We start from the raw sequence: 7,657 nt of genomic DNA, 5'->3' as shown, positions 1-7,657 counted from the left end.
GGTTCGGGCTCTGGGCTGACAGCTCAGAGCCTAGAGCCTGCTTTGGATTCTGAGTCTCCCTCTCTCTCTTCACCTTCCCCACTTGTGCTCTTAGTCTCTCAAAATTAAATGAACATTTTTTAAAAAACTAAAAATAAAAAAAAATAAATTGCTGTGAAAAGAAATATACCGCCCACCTAGATTCTATGTCTCATGAAGATGTCCTTTACAAATGAAGGTAAAATACAGACTTAACTATAGAGAACACACTGATGGTCACCTGAAGGGAGGGGGTGAAGGATGAGGGAAATAAGTGATGGGGATGAAGGTGTGTACCTGTTGTAATGAGTACCAGGTGATGTATGAAGTGTTGAATCACTATATTGTGCACCTGAAACTAACACTACACTGTATGTTATCTGCTATTTTTAAAATATTTTTGAGCGAGAGAAAGAAAACACATGTGCATGGGGGAGGAGCAGAGAGAGAGGGAGACAGAGGATCTGAAGTGGGTTCTGCACTGAGAGCAGAGAGCCCAATGTGGGGCATGAAGCCTATTTAACACACACACATACATACACACACACACACACACACACACACACTGGGACGCCTAGGTGGCTCAGATAGTTGAGTGTCCAACTTTAGTTCGGGTCATGATCTCACGGTTCATGGGTTCAAGCCCCGCATTGGGGTCTGTGCTGACAACTCAGAACCTGGAGCCTTCTTCGGATTCTGTGTCTCCCTCTCTCTGCCCCCCCCCCATTCACTCTCTCTCAAAAATGAATAAAAATTTAAAAAATTAAAAACAAAAAGTACCAAGAAGATAGAGCAAAACCCCAATGTGCTGGCAACTACAGAAACATACATGGGATAAATAGTGACTCAAGAAAACTATGTCAAACTGGATAAAAATAAAAGGCACATGACAAGTATCAGAGCACATAACATTTAAATTAATGTGAAAAAGTGCAGTGTGCACACCCTAACCATAAGGAAACAAGTTTAACGATAGCATTACCTAAATACATTAAAGGCAAAATTATCACTGAATGCAGAGGACATTTTATAATAAGACCAGTCCAGCAGGAAGATAGAGCAGGTCTAAATATTTACATACCTGATAATATAGCTTCAAAATCCATAAAGCAAAAAGGGAAATAAAATAATTGGAGATTTCACCACAGATCTCCATCATAAGGGAATAGACAGGAAAAAAGCATAAGGTATAGAATATTTGAACATCATTAACCAACTTGACCTGATATGTATGTACAGAACACTGTCCGCAACAACTGTGGTAACAACATCCTACTTTTACTAATAGTCAGAACACTTCAAGAGGCATCTCACAGAGGAAGTTATCCAAATGACCCATGAATAGAACTCATCAGATAATTAAATACACAATGAGATAATTCTAGACCCCAACTGGAGGAGCTAGAATGGTAAGGGCTGACTCCCAGTGTGGTCACTGACGTGAAGCCAGGACACCCACGTAAAAAGATACGGTCACTGTGGGGGCTGCCTGGGCGGCTCAGTCAGTTGAGTGTCTGACTCTTGATTTCAGCTCAGGTTTGTGGGATCGAGCCCCACAACGGGCTCTTTGCTTACGGTGTGGAACCTGGTTGGGATTCTCTCTCTGCCCCTCCCCTGCTCACACTTCCTCTTGGTCTCAAAATAAATAAATAAACTTTAAAAAAAGAAAGAAAAACAAAAGATACGGCCATTGTGTACAACTGCCTGGTGACATGTCCCTGAGCTACATGCACACAGGTTCTTCAATTCCCCTTCCAGGCGCATGTCCCACAGACATGAACAAGAGTGTCTACAGAGGCTCTACTCGAGGGTTATCACACACTTGGAAGGAACCAAATGTCCACCAATGTGGGAATGTGTTACACGCATACAATGTCATTCTGTACAGCAATACATAAAACCACACGCACCTCTCACAATTATTACATGGAGAAGGGAACAGGTAACAAAAAGGTACACGCTGCATAACTTTAATGGTTTTTTGTTGTTTTTTGGGGGGTTTGGGGTTTTTTTTGTTTGGGTTGGTTGGGTTGGTTGGGTTTTTTTTGTTTTTGTGGGGGGTTGGGGTTTTTGTGGGTTTTTTTTTGTTTTGGGGGGATTTGGGAGGGTTTGGGGGAGTTTGGGTTTTTCAGGGGGTTTGTTTTTTAATATTTATTTTTGAGAGAGAGACAGAGTGTGAGCAGGGGAGGAGCAGAGAGAGAAGGAGACACAGAATCCGAAGCAGGCTCCAGGCCCTGAGCTGTCAGCACAGAGCCCAATGCGGGGCTCAAACTCATAAACCAGGAGATCATGACCTAAGCCCAAGTCGGACACTCAACTGACTGAGCCACCCAGGTGCCCCAAATGTTTATTTTTGAGAGAGAGAGAGAGAGAGAGAGAGAGAGAGAGAGAGAGGCAGAGCACAAGTGGGGGGGGGGGGGGCAGAGATAGACACACAGAGTCCAAAGCAGGCTCTGAACTGTCAGCACAGAGCCCAATGTGGGGCTTGAACTCACAGACCGTGAGATCATGACCTGAGCCAACTGAGCCACCCAGGTGCCCCACACTGCATAGTAGCTTTATATGAAGCTCAGAAATCAGCTACCATGATAGACTTTAGAGTAATGGTTAGCTCCAGGGGAGCCTGGGAGGGGGCACTTGGGGGCATTCTAGGGTACTGGACATATTCAATGTCTTGAACAGGGAGAGGAGGCATTGCAGTATATGTAAAAGGCCTTAAGCTGCTCTAAGTGCAAATATGAATCAAGTTAAAAATTATTAATTGTCCTCATGTAAAAGGGGGAAAAGACTTTCCTCCTCATCATTTTGTAAAAGGTTTTCTTCCTTGGTGCCCTTGGGTGGCTCAGTCGGTTGAGTGCCAACTTCAATTCAGGTCATGATCACATGGTCCATGGGTTTGAGCCCCACATTGGGCTTTGTGCTGACAGCTCAGAGCCTGGAGCCTGCTTTGGATTCTGTGTCTCCCTCTCTCTGCCCCTCTCCTGAGCAGGAGAGGGAGGCACTCTGACAGAGGCACTCTGCCTCTGTCTCTCAAAAATAAATAAACGTTGGGAGAAAAAAGCTAAAAAAAAAAAACAGGTTTTATTTCTTTGAGAGACCCCTTCCCCCTCGTGTGGGAGAGAGAGAGAGATAGAGAGAGATAGAGAATCCCAAGCAGGCTCTGTGCTGTCCACGCAAAGCCCAATGTGGGGCTCAAACTCATGAACCATGAGATCATGACCTGACCTGAAGCTGGACGCTCAGCAGACAGAGCCACCCAGACACCCCTCAGCAAATTTCAATTATGCACTACAGTGTTATTGACTAGAGTTACCATGTTTTACATTAGATCCTCAGACCTTATATTAGAGCTAAAAGTTTTGCCTTCTCACCAACCTGTCCCTCCTTCCCCCATCCCCCAATCCCCTGCCACAAGGATGACCCTGGAAAATGTTTTGCTCAGTGAAGTAAGCCAGACAGGAAAATACTGCATGGTGTCACTTATGGGTCATCTTAAATTAAACACACACACACACACACACACACACACACACAGAAACAGAAAGTAGACAAAAGGTTGCCCCTTCCTTAAGGGCATTTCTTTAGCAAACTTGTCATTGCAAATGTTTTCTCTTCCCCTTTGAGATACAAATCTTAAAAGTCTAAATTGTCTCTTGCTGGTGTTACTCTGAGCCATAAACACCAAGGAAGACAGCGCCCCCATCCCTCGGTCTCCAGGACACTTTAATTGAGGTCCTGGTTCCAAGCTGTGATTACCTGCTGGTCCCAGAGAAGCTACAAGTTTCATTACTTTTTTGGTGAAAGACAATTAGCTCATACAAATGGTCGCCCCAGTTACCAGGTAAACTTAGGATAAAATACATGTATCAAATGTTGCTGTCAGCTCCTGTACACGTCCTCATACTGCAAGACAAGTTATTTATCTTGAGAACATGTATGTAACCGGCTGTATCCCCTGGGCTCTATAAAAAGGGCAAATTTTGTATCTGCCTTTGTATCCTCTTTCAGTGAATCACCTGTGATGCGCTTTGAATAAGCATGAAGCCAGACCACAATAATAAAATGTCTTTCTCTTCATTTTGTGCAGATGTGTTCTGGGTCGGCAGGAGATTTTGTTTTTAATGGTTGCCCCAACACCGTACACTTGAGATGATCTGTGCTTTATGTGGGTTACATTTCAACAAAGAACCAAAGAAACCCGCCACAAGATCCCGGTGCAAGACCCCTGTTAAAAAAAACACAAAGTCAGCAACAGCCTGTGCATGGGTCTCTGCCTTGCAGACTTACCTCAGTTGCCACCAGGTTGAATTGTGTAAAGGTTGCCAAGACTCCCACAATTTCACATCTACAAAGGTAGCAAGTCTGTAAGGTTTAATATTTGAGTGCCTACTTCGTGTCAGTCACTGGAGGCAAGATGTAGTCATGGTGCAAGCTCTCAGGTCTCACAAGGGGGACCCCAAGCTTTCATCCTGCTCACCATTTTATTCCAAAAGTGCCCAACACATTGCAGGCACCCAAATACTTATTGAACAAATGGTTAACGTGAAGGTGGAAAATATTCAACCAAGTCACTTGGACCAAAGAGTCAAGGAAAGTAGGAGGTTACCAGGGTAGGAGAATGTGGGGTGATGGTCTAATAGGTTCACATTTCATTTGGGGTGATGAATATTTAGGGGACCAACGGGGACAGTTGCACAACACTGTGAATGTACTACATACACTGAAATGTACACATTAAAATGATTAACTGGGGGCGCCTGGTTGGCTCAGTCGATTGAGCATCTGACTTCAGCTCAGGTCATAATCTCGCAGTTCGAGGGTTTGAGCCCCGCGACGGGCTCTGTGCTGACAGCTCAGAGCCTGAAGCCTGCTGCAGATTCTGTGTCTCCCTCTCTCTCTGCCCCTCCTCTGCTCATACTCTGTTGTCCCTCTCTCAAAAATAAACATTAAAAAATTAAAAATATCTTGAGGTTTATAGGCAATATTTAGGACAAAGGGGGAAAAAAAAAAGATAGATCTACCCTTACTCCCCTCAGAGCTTGGTCCAGCCAGGACACCGCTCATCTCAAATCCCAGGGAGCACTGAAACCAACAGAGAAGAGGCTTGGGGCTACTGGTCTGCTGACTTGCCTCTCCCGTAAGGAGCTCCTTCAGAACAGACAGCTGTTAAAGCCCATCCCAGCAGTCCAGGTTCACAGGACTAGCACTGGAGGTGGTGGGGGGAAAAGAGAGAGAGGGAACATTGGGAAAGAGGGGGAAGCTCGTGGGGAAAAGCCCTAGGAGGCATTAACAGGGAGAATAAAGATCAAGAGGAAGTCTGAGCTTTGAATGGCATCAAACAATCATTAAACACCCACCAGAAGCCAGGCAAGGCGCTGCCCTAAGACTGGGGACACAGCCTTGGATGAGCAGATTGCATGAGCTTACAGTGAAGATGTATGTTTGCAAAGTCTTGGTCCGGTCCAGTTCTGTGCCAACTTGCTCATTAAATGTGTATCATTTGTTGTTAAGTACGGTCATTATGTGCTATTAAGTCACCAGAAACACTGAATTAGCAAATGCTACACATTTCCTCCTACAGGAGATACAGGGTTAGCATCCTGTAAGCCTCTGGTCACAGCATTTTTGCCAACCCATCAACACCTAACCTTGTTTTATGTGCCTCTCGGTTTAGGACGCCTTACTCAATACATATGGGTGGTTCATTGATCTGACCTCACAGCCGGTGGTACCATTACGCCTGAAGGGGCCTCATCTAACGCAGGCGTTGCTTTGCAGGGCGCATCAGAGCCTTCTTGAGCTTAAGAACACTAAACAGCACTTCAGCAATACCCATGGAGGTCATATTAAATAGTCATGTTACCCGCCACCCCCCCCCCCCCAAAAAAAAGCACAAAATGCAAGAGACCTGACAAGAAGGCAGACCGCTGCCTTGTCAAACCCCAGCTGGGAACGTTTCTCCAATCTTTCACCGTTTTGCGCATGTCCAAGAATGACCAGGGAAAGCAAGGCAGGTAATGATTTGGGGGCGGGAACACGGAGATTAAAAAAAAACACTTTAGCGAGTAGGTGAGTTAACAAATACGGAATCCGCAAATAATGAGAACTGAAGGTAATTAGTATTAGTGTGCTGAGTCTGAGACAGAATCCTACAGGGCGCCGGGAGATCACACAGCCGATACCACAGGCAAGCGAGAGAGGAAAGGGAATTGTGTGAGGCTTGAAGGGTCCACCAGATTGAATCACGGCGAGTGGGAGAAGACAGAGTTCTCCAACAACTATGGAATCTCCCTGTCTAGAAAGAGAGAAGCTTCAAATCAGAGGTCAGAGATGCAGCCCATTCCTGCTGCTGATGAAGAAAGCGCCAGCAGCAAACTCTGCCCAGCCCCCGGTAAACCACCGTCCTAGCCTCTGCTTCCGTAGACTTGACTCTTCTGGGTCCTGCTGACAAGTGGGATCATTCAGTGTTTGCCCTTCTGGGACTCCTACCTTCATTTAGCATAACGTCCCCCGGGTTCATCCACGTCGTCACAAATGGCAGGGTTTAGCCCTTTTCTTGTTTTGTTTTGTTTTTTAAGACTGAGTAAAATTCTGTTGCACGTATATTCCACGTATCAGTGACACAAGAATTAGTTCTAAAGGTCTGCTGTACCGCAAAGTGCACACAGTCAGCAGCAGTTTTGCCAAGAGGGTACATCTCACATTAAATGCTCTCAACTTGCAGGCACACACACACAGGACACCAGCTTTTAGAGGTCATGGACAGATCTATTACCCCGGTGGTGATTATTCTGAGAGCGTATGCCTGTGTCCACACTCATAAAATTGTATGTATTTAATATTTGCAGGTTGCTTTTTTTTTTCATCAACCGTACCTTAGTGAAGCAGATCTTTATAAAGACCAGCGGGAGCCAAGAGGGGAAGGGACGCTAGAGAAGGAAAGGTTTGGAGCAACAGAGAAAGGGGACATCACTTACCTGTCAGACTTCTAATCTCACGCAACTTCCCAGGGCCCCGAGTCAGGGAAGCTCAAACAAGTAGCCAGCTGTATTTCCTCCCCACTCTGTGATTGGCCCTCAGGCCCCTCCACAGCCTATCAGGTCTCTCTCCAAGCTCCTAGTTTATGGGGTCAAGATGCCACCCAGGACCCAGCTGCCACACATAATCTCTGACCCCTTCCCTTCCAGGTGTAAATCATCACTAGCTGGGAAAGGGAGGCACAGGTGCGTTTCTAATTAAAAAACCATGCTCTCCTGGTGCGAACACAGTCTTCCACTCCAGCCAAGGCCATTGAGGTGCCTCTCCCACCATCTGCAAGGTCGTGTAGAACAGTGAAAGAGGAAGAAGAGCCCATGAAGCCTCACAATAAGACCACAGAAGCAGCCACATCTGGAGACCGTTTCCTCTCCTGGCGTCCAGATCCACCTCCTGGCGTCCAGAATCGTGGATGACACGATTCCATCCTCCACGCGAAGGCTTTTCCATTGAAGTCAGGAACAAGACAGGATAGTTTTAATGCCATGATTTAATATCGTTCTTGGAGGTATTAGCGGATTAAGTTATAGATTTTAGCTAATTGTTTCAAATTACACTAGCAATTTTAAACTGGAAATCAGGAACCACTTGGAGAAAGGTATAA

This window comes from Panthera leo, chromosome E2, assembly GCF_018350215.1.
Source record: "Panthera leo isolate Ple1 chromosome E2, P.leo_Ple1_pat1.1, whole genome shotgun sequence".
In the NCBI taxonomy this organism is placed as follows: Eukaryota; Metazoa; Chordata; class Mammalia; order Carnivora; family Felidae; genus Panthera; species Panthera leo.
Note: the sequence above shows the minus strand (reverse complement) of the source record.